The 15,595-nt window shown below is 44.2% G+C and overlaps 1 long non-coding RNA gene across 1 annotated transcript in view; it reads right to left on the bottom strand.

Moving 5' to 3' along the window:
• Positions 1-15,595, bottom strand: part of LOC121850371 — a 117,144-nt gene that overhangs the window by 29,896 nt on the left and 71,653 nt on the right. The window contains exon 2 of the long non-coding RNA XR_006085565.1: positions 137-175. This is a non-coding gene — a long non-coding RNA (uncharacterized LOC121850371). The remainder of the gene's footprint in view (positions 1-136; positions 176-15,595) is intronic.

Here is a 15,595-nt window from a genome sequence, read left to right as displayed (position 1 = left end):
TACTTGTGCATATATTTAGTAAATTTGCTGGATTTACTGCTAAGCGTCTGTTAATCCTCTACATAATTATAGAGTAAATTGCATTATTAACTTGGTACACTGAAAGCATACATGCCTGGATCTAATAATAATTTACCTGCTTTGCTGAGCTTCTTTCCAACGTGTCTTCAATTAGCTAAAGAGAAAAGAGAGGGAAGAATTATTAGAGTGGATGTGATGGGACATATGTAAGTGATATCCACAAACACACGGCAAGATCACAGACGACAAAAAAGGCATCAATTAACTGTGGTTAGGTGAAATATTACTGCCTGTTCTGTAATTATATCACCAGGAAATTAGGAGTTTATTTTAATTTATGGGAGAATAATTGATTAAACAGGAACCTTGGAAATAAAGAATGGAACCTTAGCAATTTGTCCTGGCATATGTCAAAACAGTTGTGCTATCACCATTACAGTACTAGGGGGAATACTGCTATGTCCAGTATCATATCATAGCATAGATACCAAAACTTAAGAGTAAAGGCTGTGTCTGCAATATGACTAGGTACCACACTTTAGGACAAGTACACAAACCAATATCAGGCTTTTCTTCTTGTGTCGCTAGATCTAATTTAGCCACTGAAAACACAACATACTGCACAGTTACACTCTCCTTCAACACCCTACGGTAAAGGCAAAACGTGTTTATTACAAGGAAAAGGATCAATATAAGATTAAAATCTTATTAATAATGCCTACTACTGGAGGGTGAATTAGCAGGAATTAATGCTATCTCAGGGCTCAGAATATAAAGCATTCAAGCTTTGCTCCTACAAATCAGATGAATTCCTCAATCGGATTTCTGACTTCTAATTCACGGGTAGACATCCAGTGTGCCCTACACTACACAACAAACTGAGAGGCAGCTTTCAAGTAACTCATTGAGAGCATTGTCAGTCCAACTCACAGAGATGCGCTGTGTTATTCAGAGACCTCATTTAACTTAGAGAATGTCCATATCCGCTGTATGGCCATAGAGATATTCTACACTCACTCGAGCTTCAAAGTATGGAGCAGGTCTCTGTGCTGTTGACTTTTACTCTTCATCACTTGGATTCTGGCTGTAATGGGGCAAGTAAACAAGCACGGGGAGGGGAGGGGAGAGGAGTGGGTGTGAGAGGGGAAGAGCGAAGATAACATGAAGTATAACACAACCCAAGCCTCTGTCAAACTGAGATCTCTCTCAGTCCCACAGAAACTTCATCTCATCACAATGGACAATGCTGGGAAGCAACCCTGCTGTTTGGCTTCCTTCACGTAGACCTGCCCCATTTGTTCCTTCAGTGCAAACCCAGAGAAATGAAGCTAAGCTTTCCGCTTGACACAAGGTAGGTCTAAAACAGTCTGGGTTGGCCCTGCTATACAGAAGAGAGATATTTTTTTCGAAATCAGTGAATAAACTGGACCGGGGAGCGGGAAGGTGTGTGTGTGGGGGGGGGGGGGGAGGGGAAGCGGAGAAGGGGAGTGAAAGCTTCTAGATATGATCTATTCGCTGTTTCGACAGTGACAGAGACTTAAAGCATTTGCAAATCTCAGAAAGATCCTTATAGTGGGAACTGAGTATCATTACATCAGGTGAGGGGTTCCTGACCATAAGCTGCCCAGTGAGCAGAGTGGTTACATTAATACAAACAAAATCATTTGAGCCTTGCACCGAGAATCATACATCAGGGAGTCGTTGTGTAATCAAAAACCTTTTCGTCATTAATAATGTACAGTGCGAAAAAAAAATCTGTGTTCTTCCAAAACCGGCAATATATCACAAAGACAAAAAACATTTCAATAAACACAGCTGGACTATTTTTTACGTCTCTTGTCACAAGGAGCAACATTGTTCTGTTCCGAAGCAGCAAACCGTTCTTTCTCACTCACCAGTAAATAGGTGATTAATGACTTTGCCTGGCACTTACGGATTTCAGTTGAAACTGCTTGCTTATGGCCTCTGGCTCTTACAGGCTTTAAAGCCCTCCATACAGAGGCTTCCTCACACACACTCACACACACACACACAGAATTGGACCCTCATAAGAATTCCTGACATGTCAGTGCAGGAGGAGATTTATTCTGCACTTTACTAATCTAGCAGTGTTTGCTTTAAGATTTTAGTAAATGAGAAATCTGAAAAATTGAAGGACAAGGGATGATTGAGGCTGCGAAATGTGTGATCCACATTAGTAGCTGTCACTAACTTTCTTAATATTTTACCAAAACAAGATCGAATGAGCAGAAGCAAGAGCAATTGCTCAAAGGGTGGCAGCAAGCTCAGATGTTTAAACTGCGAGGATTGTTTGTGGAATATTTGTCTGGTAGTGTGTATAATGTATTGTGTTTATATGTCTCTATGGATACATATGTGTGCGTGGGTCTTTGTACATGTACATTTGCTACTGAATTGTGTAGCTGTCTATGCGGGTGTCTACAGTAGCTGCATGTGTTGTATATCTGTTCGTGTCTTATGTCTACCTAAGGCAATGGGCAGTGGCACAAGATAAAATACTTGGTCAGAGAATATCTGACACAACCGGTGGCAAGGCAGCAAAAAGCATTAACGACAACGAGATGCTTTGATTTCCATTATAAAGCCTTCTCTCTGACAAGCACTCTCATGCTTGAGATTGCCATATGATTCTTTCACTCCACCCTGAAGGGAAGTCCTGGCACCACCCAGCCAGCCTGACTGAGAGCAGGTACTAACCAGAAACACATCAGTTACATAGATCTTTTTTTTCTCGCTGTGAGCAAGTAGCTGCTGCGTTTTGCCCACACACAAGCATATTCTGTGAAGCGCTTTGAGACGCCTCGAAGATTTGATCAGGCGCTGTATCAAAGGCAAGGATTTTTTTTTCGAGGGGTTAATTCTGGCACTGGATAGCGGAAAAAGGCTGGTTGGGTCTCATCTCCATGGTTCTTTGATCAACTCCTAACCTTGTCCGCAAACCTCCACACCGAATCCAACCCATTCATCAGAAGATGCCGTGCGTCAGGATGCTCACTAGGCACACCAGTTCATCAACATTAGTATTTTGTCAACTCCAACTGTGATTGGCCTCCAGTTTTTCGTCCTCTCCTCAACCTGGGTTCCATAAGTGGGCTTATGTCCTCTGGCAGCACACACACTCCTCTCTCATCTGTGAACCTGGACAGTAAGTTAGAAACCTTTGTGACATTGTGGAACTTACAGCTCCTTGTACTTATCCAACATCTACCCTTACTAATAGGGGATCATTGGATAGATATTAAGGGAGGAAAGTAGGACTTTAGTTTGCAGTCCAGCAATTGCTCAAATTATATTTGGTAAGTTAGCATCACCTTAAGATAACCTTCTCCAAAACTCTTCACTCTCGCTTTCTTCACTCTCGTGTCTAATCTCAGGTTTGTCAAATGATAGTTTGGTCATCGTTCAATAATAATAATAATCCTTGCCGTCAATATAGCGCCTTATCACGTCTTCAATCCAAGGTAACCTAAGATGTAGAATTAATGAGAGAACTTTTGCCTATCAAACACGTCTCTTCCAATGGAACGAGTGATCACAATGCGATATCCTGCATCACTACCAATACCGCCTGCAGCAAATGTGACCGTTGGAATCTGTGAGCATCCAGAGATGAAGTCAATGTTGCTAATGTTGATGTAAATGTAATGCATTTTTCATTAGGAAATGTAATTAATTTAACTGGCAATAAACAGGAAGGTGTGCATCAATTTGTGATTAATGCCCTCGATTATTGGATCTGCAGCTCGCACCTTAACAAATTCCAGCATGCATTCATTATCAATTAGTGGCACCCCCCAAGCAGTATAACCACGGCAACACCTTGCTCTGCCCTGCCAGACTCGGACATGTGTGCAGGACATTCACAGATCTCACAATAGGGTTTGTGATGCTCCGTTTGCTAAGTGTAGTGAATCCTTCGATCCACACTTCTAATGGGGATAAGCAAGCCATTCATATCAGCTGCTCTTAGTGAACCGAACAAAACGACTGCCAATACCGTTAACTCTTTCCTGCGTTTGTAGATTTAACACCCCCCCAGCCCCCTTTCTATCTGCAAGTCTTTTAAACTTACCACCTCGTCAATTGACCAAGCATTCCCTTACTCTGCTCATTCACTTGAGGCAAGGCTAGGAGTAGCTCAAGTTCGAAAATGAAAACAAAGTCTGCTTTAAAGCGCTCTGGGACGCAACCCTGAGTGAAAGGTGCTATATAAATACAAGTTGTTGTTGTAAACGACCATTCAGGTTGACCCTACGCCTTTTAGTTTGAGAGTACAGTGATACAATTCATATGTCTTGTGTTTTCCTCGCTACGCCATCAGCCTCTGTTCAGTGAATAATACTGTAAAGTGAATTGACCATATATATTTTGGGCAAAACTCACCAGTCAATTGCAGTGTCCCACAAACAGTCATTGATTGAGTGACCATTTATTTATTTATTTATTTAGTTAGTTAGTTAGATCCACCAATCAACTAACAACCAGGTTCCTACTTACTACTAGGTGAACAGAGGCGTGTGGAGTAAGGAAACTTGATTAACGTTTCACCCTGAGCCTGGGAATCGAACCCAGGTCCTCTCGCTTGCGAGGCGAGTCCTCTAACCATTGAGCTACAGGACTCCACATTTGCACAGTGTTAGGCACTGGAATTGGTATCAGTACATGGTAGTCTGTGCGTGCTGTTGCATATCTTCCAACTGAAACGAAACCTTGTTGACTCATCAGAAAGCTGGTTGTGACTAGACGGCATCCTTATCACCCAGCTAAGTGAGTTGGGACCACGTGCTATTTTTAGCAGCTACTATAGATGGAGACCAGGTACACAGTGAGCACAGAGCGTGTGAAAGAAAACCTAAAATGGGGGGGAAAGAATTAGGCCATTCGTCCAAATCCTCTGGAGAATAGTTCAATCTGAAAGCATACGGCAGGAAAACAAGATACGGGGTATTGTTTGAGTTAAAACACTCGTCGCTTGTTCCAGAAACCGTGCGAAAGCAGATTGGTTGTTGCAACAATCTTCTTATTTTAAGGCCCATCAATTATTGCAGACCGATTGGGTACTGCATTTGTTTAATATCAAACTCGTTCTCTCTCTCTTTCTCTCTCTCGCTTTCTCTCTCTCTCTTTTCCTCCAACCCTTTGCTGATTTGGATCCAGGATGTCTCTTTCTGACCATTGTCAATAGTGCTTTGTAATCGTCTAACTTGGAGGCACAGAGCCAGGCGGGCACTATTAATCAGATTCTCCATCTGCCCAACAAAGATGGAACACATCACTTTTTGCGCAGTGCTTGGGACCGCAGCGAGGGGAAGGGGCCGGTGGAACTCCTTAAAGGGTCAGTTCCACTTCAGTCTTGTGGACTCAGTGTCTCAACTTATGGTGGAGGCCGCAAGTGTAGAGCCAGCCAAACACACACTCCAGTTGTTAAGCAATATAACAGAGTTTGTACTTAGCTAATTTCTGTCCACTCCTCCACCTCCCCTCCCCCCCACCCCTCCACCACCCACTTCCCCCACCCACCCCCCCCCCACACACACAGATTTTTGGCTTTAATATGATCGGAGGAAGCGCCACATTTCTGTAAACAAGATATCAACTGGGAGCCCACGCGCTCTCGCTTATACGAACTCTCCTCCTCCACTCACGCACTACCGTCGAATGAGGAATAAACCTTCAGATCCCTGGAAAACAAACTGTCCATCTCGGCAGAAACCAGGCCGCCTGTTCTGTTTAAACAAGATACCGAGCAGTCTTTTTTAAAACGTTGATAAAATCATTTCACTTTCAAGGCTAACTGTTCTAGACAAACCGGTTACTCACCACGCTCTTACGCTGACTGTATTTGCAATTTTTGGGGGTGTTTTTTTCTCTTCCGTTAAAACAAACTAGGAGACTCCTGCTGCTGTGTGGAGGGCTTTGCATTTCAGATTATTTTATCTAACGCTTACTGATGCAAAAACATTTTAATTTGATTTCTTATTAATTCATTCCCCCGCCCCGGCTTGTGTGGCTGTCCATTGAGGATCAGCTATGATCTTACAGAATGGTGCAACAGGCTCAAGGGGCTGAATGGCCTTCTCCTGTTTCTATGTTTCTATGAACAAGTGATCATGAAAAAAGCAGTAAAACAAATCAGATTTCAGGTGTCTTTTGGGTAACTACTCTCGCATTTCCAGAACAAGCATTTTTTTTTAACAAAACTGTCTCTTTTCCAGGGTTATTAGCCTTAGAAATAATAACAGCAGCCTCTCCCAGGAGCTCTGCCCACAGTGTAGCTAAACCCAAATAACAGGCAGGACCCCTCCTCACCCCACCCCAGTCCTCTGTCACACTGTGCTGAGTGAGATGCCTTCACAGGATGACCAGAATGTTTAATGTCTCATCCAAAGTCTGGCACCTCCAAAAGCCAGCACACCTCCAGGACTTTATTGGAGCGTCCACCACTCGACGGTGAGTTCAAAGTCTTGATGTGGGACTTGAACACACATTCCGTGGAGAGAGTGCTACCAACTGAGTCAGGGTGACCCCTTGATTGTCTAACCTTACACATTAAGAAAGGCTACTTAGGTGAGCTGATGGCAGACAGCTAATAATAATAATATTAATAATCCTTACATTTGATGTAGCGCCTTATCAGATCTTCGAGACATCTCAAGGCACTTCACAGGATACACTGTAAAGTGAATTGACTGATTATCCTTTGGGCAAAATGGCTATTAACTGTTTAGTGGCTGTTAACCACGCACCAAGTGTGAGTCAGGGCCTTCACATATAGGGAGAACATTTGTAGGATGAAACTTTTTATTAATCTTAGAAACTGTTTCTGTTAAGCAAACCAGACATAGTTCAAAAAGTAAGTTATATTTAGATAGTTTTCCTGGAAAATGATCAATTTCTTTCTCTCTCTCCCGCGAACACACCCATTTCACCATGGATCTAATCAACCAATTAATTTGAAACTTTTTTCTTAGAAAACCGCAGATCAACATTTCTTGGGATACCTCCTACCGACAATGGCTTCCTTCAAAGAAAAAAAAAGCAACCTGGCTGTGTCGTGTCTGGGATGAAAGGGGACTTCTGGTGCCAGAGGGAATGTCAATGGGAATCTCAGCTCTCTCCCCATCCACACACGAAGACCATTCAGGGCCCACAGCAGAGAATCAGGAACACACATGCCGCCAATGGCTATACAAAATAATACATCAAGCGTGTCTGCAGCCTGAGCTGCAAATTGGAAAATCTGGACTGTGATCAAATTGGGATTAGCTGTCAGCTGACTGTGCCCTTTTTACTGGCTGGGGTGGCTGAGCTCAACCATATCACCTCATGAAACACAACAGCCTTGTAATACACTGTGAAACGCTTTGAGACGTCCTCCCGACCTGCAGGGCGCTACATCAAATGCAAGGATTCTGCTTATTATTATTTATTACTTTGCCACACCCTGTGTACGTGTGTATGTGTGCGTGCGCGTGAGTGTGTGGGGGTGTGGGGGTGGGGTAAGCAGGGCACAAGCCGATAGGGTATCTCACATTTTGTCAGCATACTCCTCGTCTCTGCAGTGTTCTGTATGTTAATCTTTCTCCCACGTATCTGTGTCCCTTCCAAGACCACGAGACAATGCATTCCCTGACCTAACGGCAGCCCCAGTTTCTCTGTGCCGCTCATGTGATTTACCCACGCTTGTAGCTCCACAAATATCAGCTACATTGACTCATGTCTGGCTGGGAATCCGTCAAAATAAGAAGAAGAATGAAGCAGAATCATTGCATTTGATGTAGCGCCCTTCATGTCGGGAGCACGTCTCAAAGCACTTTACAGGATTCACTGTAGCGTATAGTTACTGTGTATTTTTTAGGTGAATATGGCAGCCTATCTGCTTAAAGCAATGTCCCAAAAAACAGCCATAAAAAGTGAAGAAGCAATTTTATCTGGGGGATTCATTGGCTTTCAATTACACTGAGCAGGCAAGCAGGACCTTGGGTTTAACATCTCAACCAATGGACAACAATGCAACTCACTGTATTGGAGCATCAGCCTCCAATGTGTGACTTCCAAGTCTCGATGTGCGGCTTGAACACACAATCTTCTGACTCAGAGATGACTGTGCCATCAAATGAGTCGGGCTGACACCTAACACGTAATCTGGGACGTCATCATCCCATCCATCACTCCTTATCCTCAACCTACTTCTCTTTATTCAGCCGGGTGAGGATTATACACTGTTCAGTTTATGCTGAAACTATTGTCCAGCGGGGAAGGGGGTTTCTGGTGTGTTTAGCATAGGGAAGGGTTGGTCACAGTGCAGTTGTGATGAACTGTTGTATTTATTGTGCAATCGTATAAATGAGGTTTATTCAGTGGGGCAAGGGTTAAACGTGCGACATCTGACTTCATGGGGTTTTCTGTCGTGCTCTAACTCTGCTAAACTCTGTTGAAACTTGAAGTTCTGGGGAGTATTCTGTAAAGTAATTACGGGGTGGAGTAAGGAGAATGGCTTCAAATGAAATCAGCTGTCAGTATCAATTATACACGACAGACAATTAAATGCGCTTTATAGTTATGACACCTGGAGTCGTTTAAAGAGACAGTCCACTCACTGGAAGGCTGGGTGAATTGGAATGAAAGCTACCACTAAGCAAGCAAGCAAGCCGACCCACGTGTGTCTTTACCGCGTCCTAACCTTTCGTAAACTTGAAGTGATTTGGGAATCAACGTAATGAACGCAGGCCGCAGCAAATGCTAAGAGTGGGTTCCCATCGCCACTTGACCCTGAAACACTGGGATCACTTTGTTCAGGCACCACAAGGAACTTCCTGTGAAAATCCGGCATGTTTTCAACGGTATTGTTTGTTCGTGTTTATTATTGATGCATCTTAGATTAGAACTGTGCCCCCCCCCACACCCTCCCTTCCTTGAATATTAAGGAAAAAACATGGCCCGTTGCATGGAGAGGAAAAGAACGACAAAGTGTGCGCCGATCACTCAAGAGCTCAACAAAACAAATAGCCTCCACTGAGCTCCACTCAGGGGCAGGAAATTAGCACGTGAACATCACACAGAGGTCTGCTGATGTTTTGCACACATGTATACACGACTAAAAGACAGCTCAGTGGTAGAGCCGGCAACATTTCCTGTAGAGGTGCTGTCCGAAGGGAAATATTTGCCCCCCTTTCTGTTTCGCCTTGCGCAGCCAAATTGCCTGCCTTGCCCCGGCCGCTGCTACAACACAAAGAAACCGACTTGGGTTGAAATAAATTTGGGATGTTAATGATGTTCCAGCTCAGTGAGGTGCGTTGGGTGTGGTCCACCTCTCTCACCCTACGTTGAGATGACTTCTCGAAGCACCTTCACAGGGATTTGCAATGACTATGTATTGGCCGGTGGCAACCTAAAACCTAATTGGCAGGCCTGAACGCCTCACAAATAGCCGTGGAAGTGAGGGATCGACTTGACGTGGGGGATTGTTGGCCGGGGACAGCTGGGATGGGGCAGGACTCATTCCCGTGCCGTGTAGCGCAGATACCGCAGGCAGATGTTTACTGTGGATGTGGATCTGCCGGGTGACAGGATCCTGCAAGAATTGTCAGCCCAATAGCCTGAATACAAATCAGTGCAGAATTAGCTTGAAGAAGACAAATGGGCTGAGCCTTTTACGACTGTGACTTGGTTATCTCTTTATGAGTTTCGAATCACTTATTAGCAGCTGTGACGAGCACTGAGGGAGATTAAGCCTACCTGGGCACTGAACAGCTCTGTCTCGCATCTCAACTCAGCCCTTGAGGGGAACCTGTCACTGTATTAGCTTTGTCTTTGAAGACAAAGCGCGGAACAAGGGCTTGCCGAGGAACCGGCTCTCACAACGTCGCTTCGCTTCAAACTACCTTGAGATAAAGCGTACCTGCCCTCCTCCCTCTTGCCAAGCTCTCTTGTAACACTCGATTGTAAAGGGCCGGTTACTCTATTTTAAAGCATTGCCACTTCTCATGTGGGCACAGAGCACTGCACTTTGATAAACAAAAGCTCAGTCCTCAACGGCCCACCCAATCCCCACATTCCCTCAATCTGCAATCCCACCAGCCTCCCCCGCACATCCACTACTCACCCCCACCCCTCCCCCTGCTCCCCCCATAATAAAAAAATTAAGCCCTAAAAAACTGATTCAGAAAAAAATGATGAATGGAGAACTAATTGGCTGGACAGTACAGTTACAGCTCATAAATTATACATGCATAATTTAATTTGGCGTGCTTAAAAGATTCATCATCAATTAAGGCCCAGGTTGTGTTTATTTAATTTGACCTGGCTTTATGACAGTGAAACTCAATCCACATATGTATTATATATCATAGAGGGTATACAGCCAGTGTGCCTTTGTGCGCTGTATCTCACAGGCACAAGGCACTCAAATGGGCAGCGGAGGAAAAGGGGGGGGGGGATTGGGGTGGGGGTTATGGGGCGGTCACCAAAGGTCCACTTTCACTCAGTATTTTATGTGGCATTTTCTTTAATAAAGTCAGTCATGATCTGTCTGCTTGCATCCTCCTTTTCTCAATGAGCTTTCTCATTGCTTGTGTCAAGCTGCCTCAGTTCTCTTGTCCAACTAGACTTGACGGGGTGGAGGGGGGAGTTCGACTTCAGCGTTTCAGCCTCAGATTTGCAACGTTAACCCGTGCAATTGTCCTGCCCTTTAATCTCGATCGTCTTGTCTTCACCGTCCGCACTTCCCAGACACAATTCGAGGTTCATTCCCAATCGGAGTGCGGCGGAAGCACTTGTAATGCTTTACAGGCGAAAGGGACGACTCAGCAGTTACTAAATACACCGCAGCTAGCAGCTAGCACAGGTTTCCCTGAGAGGTAATGATGGATGCATATTGATGAGCGACCTCACTACAAGTATGATGAGCGGGAACTATGAGAGGTATCTGAATAATGCATGAGTCCCTGTGCAGCCCTGTTGCGATGTTGGTACCTGGTACTGTGTGCATCACCGAGTTGCCAGCAATGACACTCCATTACAAGGCAGATTCTCATTCAACGTGAAGTGAGTATTAGTTAGCGAAGGGGTTTGTACAGGGACACTCTATTCCACTGGGTTTCGCAGAGGTTAGAAAGATTTGGGTCAGGCTCATTTGAATGTTTGAGGCAGGAAACCGTTTGCCACCAGAATCAAGGTGTGTTGAGGCAGGTTGAGCATGTCACCATTTGCATGGGTGAACAGGAAGTAACTGTCTGTCTAAGGCAGGTGACTCTTTTCATCTTCACAGTGTTGCTGATTGCAGATTGGATTCCGGTAGCTCAGCGATTGGAGCGCTCGCCTCACCAGCGAGAAGACCCGGGTTTGATTCCCGACCAGGGCGAAACCTGAGGCAAGTTTCCTTCCTCCATACACCTCTGTTTACCTCGCAGTAAGTAGGAACTCGGTTGTTAGCCAATGGGCAGATAGCTTTTCCGGGGATAATATTCTCTTACAAATAATAACTAATAAGAATTTGGTCACTCATCCACGACTGTTTGTGGGACGCTGCTGTGTGCAATTGGCTGCCACGTTTCGCCCACAAAATATACAGTCACTTCACTTCACAGTCTATTCTGTGAAGCAATATCCCATAAACAGCCTGGGGCGAGTGACCAAATTAATTTGGGGGATTTGTTGGCCAGGACACTGGGAAAGACAGTAACTCCCTTCTCGAATTGTGCCAATAGTGGGATCTTTAACGTCCACCTACACAGGCAGACGGAACCTTAGTTTAACATCCCATCCAAAGGACAGCACTTCCGACAATGCAGCACACCCCCAGCGCTGGATTGGAGCGCCAGATTAGACTGTGATTCCCGAATTGGTCAATGTTACCTGCTCAGCAAGTCAGGTTCTGTCATAGCATCAGACCTGTCCAGCAGGTCAGGTTTCTGCTCTGTTCAATGATAGCTGTAGTTATCAGGCCTGCGGAGTGAATTGGATTCCGGTTTACTCACTATTGTCCTTGAAGAATTGGATCTATTCAATGAATCAGAATCTGATGTATTTAGTGTTATCTCAGACAGTTATCAGCCCAGTTCATTGAGTCAGAACTTGTAACCTGAGCCGCACTGGTACTTAATGTGATTTTATTCCATTATCTTATTCAGAATACCTTCCGACATACATTCTCACATTCATTGACTGATTAGATGACCAGACTGATGGTAAGTGCTATTTTCTCTCCAAAACAGAGGTTGCGTTTAAAGGCTTCCGAAGCTGTGTTTATGGTAGAACGATTGAAAAACCAATAACGGGTCCCTAAAAAAAACAAAATCAATAAAATCCTGCTGGTGGGTACCATATTAGAGCTGCCCTTTCCCTCCACACTGCCAATATAGCTGCGTGGTCATTATAAGGGACGTGTATATGGTGCATGATTTATGCACCACTGAATAATGCAGTGAACTATCGCACAGGCAACTGAAGGTGGCTTGCCTTTGCTACATCAAAAATGTGATTTATTTTTATTCCAAAGGGTTGCAACAGCAAACTTTCTCAGGTCCACTGAGAGCGGTGGAGAAATACGATAGGAACTCGTGCAGCTTCATACCTGATGTATGGCACAGCCTAGAGAGGCTGATAAGACTCATTAGTATTATTTGATGATGCATCACCATGGATCAGTGTGGTCACTGGGTATAAGATCTTCCCAACATCTGTGAGCATCTGCACACGTCCCTTTGCAGTGACCGATGAATGCTTCAATGCCTACAAAGATGTGCGTTTTGTGAAGCAATAGATACGAGTTGCGAATTTTCACTGAAATAAACACCGAGACTCATAGGGGTAGTGCCCTCAAACACAGTCTACAGTCTCCCTCAGCAGACATTAAGGAGAATCAGTTTCTCTTAGAGAAACAGTGGCCGTCAGCCACCGGGTATCTATATATATTTAGAGCACAGAACTGTGCTTAGCTGGGGAACATTTGGGGAAGCGACATTTTAAGATAATAATAATAATAATAATCCCTGCATTTGATACAGCGCCTTATCATGTCTTCAAGTTGTCTCAAAGCGCTTCACAGAATTGACTGTAAAGTGATTTGACTGTATATTTTATGGGCAGCCAATAGCACACAACAGTGTCCCACAAACAGTCGTGGATTTAATTTTTAAAAAAATTTAAGGGATTATTAACCCCAGAAAAGCGATCTGCCAATCGACTAACAACCAACTTCCTACTAGCTGCTGGGTAAACAGAGGCGTGCGGAGTAAGGAAACTTGCCTAACGTTTTGCCCTGTCTGGGAATAAAACCCAGGTCGTCTCCCTCGCGAGGTGAGCGCTCTAACCACTGAGCTACAGGACTCCACGATCTGAGTTTAAAATAAGTAAATGGTCCAGAACAACACCAACAACAATAACAACAAAATTACATTTATAGAAGCCCCTTTCACATCGGGAGGAAGTCCCAAAGCGCTGAAGGACTAACCCAGGCTGAGGCTGGTCAGGCAGTGGTGGTGTGTGTGTGTGTGGTGTGTGTATGTGTGTGGGTGGGGGGGGAAAGAGATTTCCAGGCAGAGCTTGTGGGTTTAAAGGAGCTGCTGATCATACAAAGTGACACAGTTGAGAGCTGACTGCGGTATGATTTTTGATTTGCTGAATCAGTCTTAGTTCCACTTTAAAAGTCAAAGGAATAATTCTGACAGACAGTGCATTACTGGGTGAGTGAGGGAGGGGGTGGGCGGGAGGGAGGGTGTGGGGGTGAGGTGGAAGGTAGGGGCTGAAAGCCTTGCTGCTAAGAGAGTGGTCTGAGCGAGAGCTTGATCAGTTCTAACACACACTAGCACTTGAAAATCACTCCATTTGACATATTTCTCTGGTGCTGAACGGCAGGATTTGCTTGGGCAAAATCAGGGGGAAACGTGAAAATTATATCCATAATTTGAACTGACATGAGGTACTGGATGAATAAGAGAAGCTGGCAGAGAAAGGCAGAAAATTCTGCTCCTCTTTGAGCTTGGATCATAACAGCAAACAGCAAGTCTTTTAATACTCTGGCTATATAAAAAAAATTGCTTAAAAAGGTTGTTGGCTAAGATCAGCGAGTATTCGTTTGGAATAACTAAATTTCACTTCTGTCTGGAGGTGTATGGTTTCTAAATCAAATCGATGCCATTTAACCGCAGATACCCATTCGGTTTGAATGAAGAATACTTTTGATCTCACAGTCTCACCTTGAGTGGTTCTCGAAATACTCTCATTCCTGCTTCCAACAAAAACCTGTTCCTAAGTAAAGTGTGTCATTGGCACTGATGATTCCTCTTTCAGTTGCACTAAGAACATAAGAATTTGCTAGACAGAAGCAGACCAAGGTCTATCCAGTTCCCATTGCACCACAAGTACATATCATATCCCAAACTGTATACTGTGTATATTTTGAATCAAAAGGATTTTGACACAAGCAAAGCTCCAATGGCAAAGGGCACAATAACTAACAAAGAAAACTCAAATACCACTCATTACTGTTGGTGGTACCTGCCTTATAATAATAATAATAATAATTCTTGCATTTGATATAGAGCCTTATCACGTCTTCGAGACGTCTCAAAGGGCTGCACAGAATATACTGTAAAGTGAATTGACTGCATATTTTGTGGGCAAAATGCGGCAACCAATGTGCACAGCAGCGTCCCACAATCAGTCATGGATTGGAGTGACAAAATCAGTATTTTTTTTCAAAAGCGATTATTAGCCCCGGAAACGCAATCCACCCGACTGTTGCAAGTGAACATTCCCACCTTAAGCAAAGCTTAAACAAACACAGAAAAAAGTAATAGATAAGAATCTCCTTCACGTAGGAGGGAAAATGCAATATGTGATGGGATAATTAGCACCGGTGAAGAATCTTTGCCTCCAGTTACAGCCCCCATCCTTGCTCCAGCGACAGCCCCCATCCGTTCCTCTGCAAACTGCGTCATGTTCTGTATGGTTCACGGGATTCCCTCATTTTGCAGAGGATTTTTTTTAGTCCTTGGGCCAGCTGGCAGTCGTCGACCCGGTCACCCCAGTGTTTATCCTCAAAACTTTTCATAAACAAAAGCTTGTCCCCATTGTGTAAGCGGGTGCGTTGATGTGCGAGGCGACTCTGAACAGCGTGGACTTTGTGGGACATGGTGGGACTTGACTGTTTGCAAATTGGCCGTTGCAATCGCCTACAAAATTCACAGTCACTGCACATCCCAGTAATCCTGTGACCCTCTTAGAGACGTCCTTCCAACATGAAGGGCATTTTACCAATTGCAAGCATTATTATTATTATTATTATTATCATCCTTATTTTTACTTGTTAGGATGACTGGAGCCATTGTAATTTAAAAGGGTGCATGTGTGTGTGTGTGTATATGTTTATGTGTGTGTGTATGTATATGTGTGTGTGCGTGCATGTGGAGGGCTATTATTCTTTTGTTGTGTGTCTATTACTATGCTGTGTTTTCTAGAGGGCACAGTGCAGGACGATATGCAAATGTATAATAAAACTACAGAAATTGATCCCTTTTCCTGCTGAATAAAGAGACCTCCATGCACTCAC

Source organism: Callorhinchus milii, unplaced genomic scaffold (assembly GCF_018977255.1).
Source record: "Callorhinchus milii isolate IMCB2004 unplaced genomic scaffold, IMCB_Cmil_1.0 Scaffold18, whole genome shotgun sequence".
Lineage (NCBI taxonomy): Eukaryota > Metazoa > Chordata > Chondrichthyes > Chimaeriformes > Callorhinchidae > Callorhinchus > Callorhinchus milii.
Note: the sequence above shows the minus strand (reverse complement) of the source record. Positions and strands in the feature narration are given on the sequence as shown.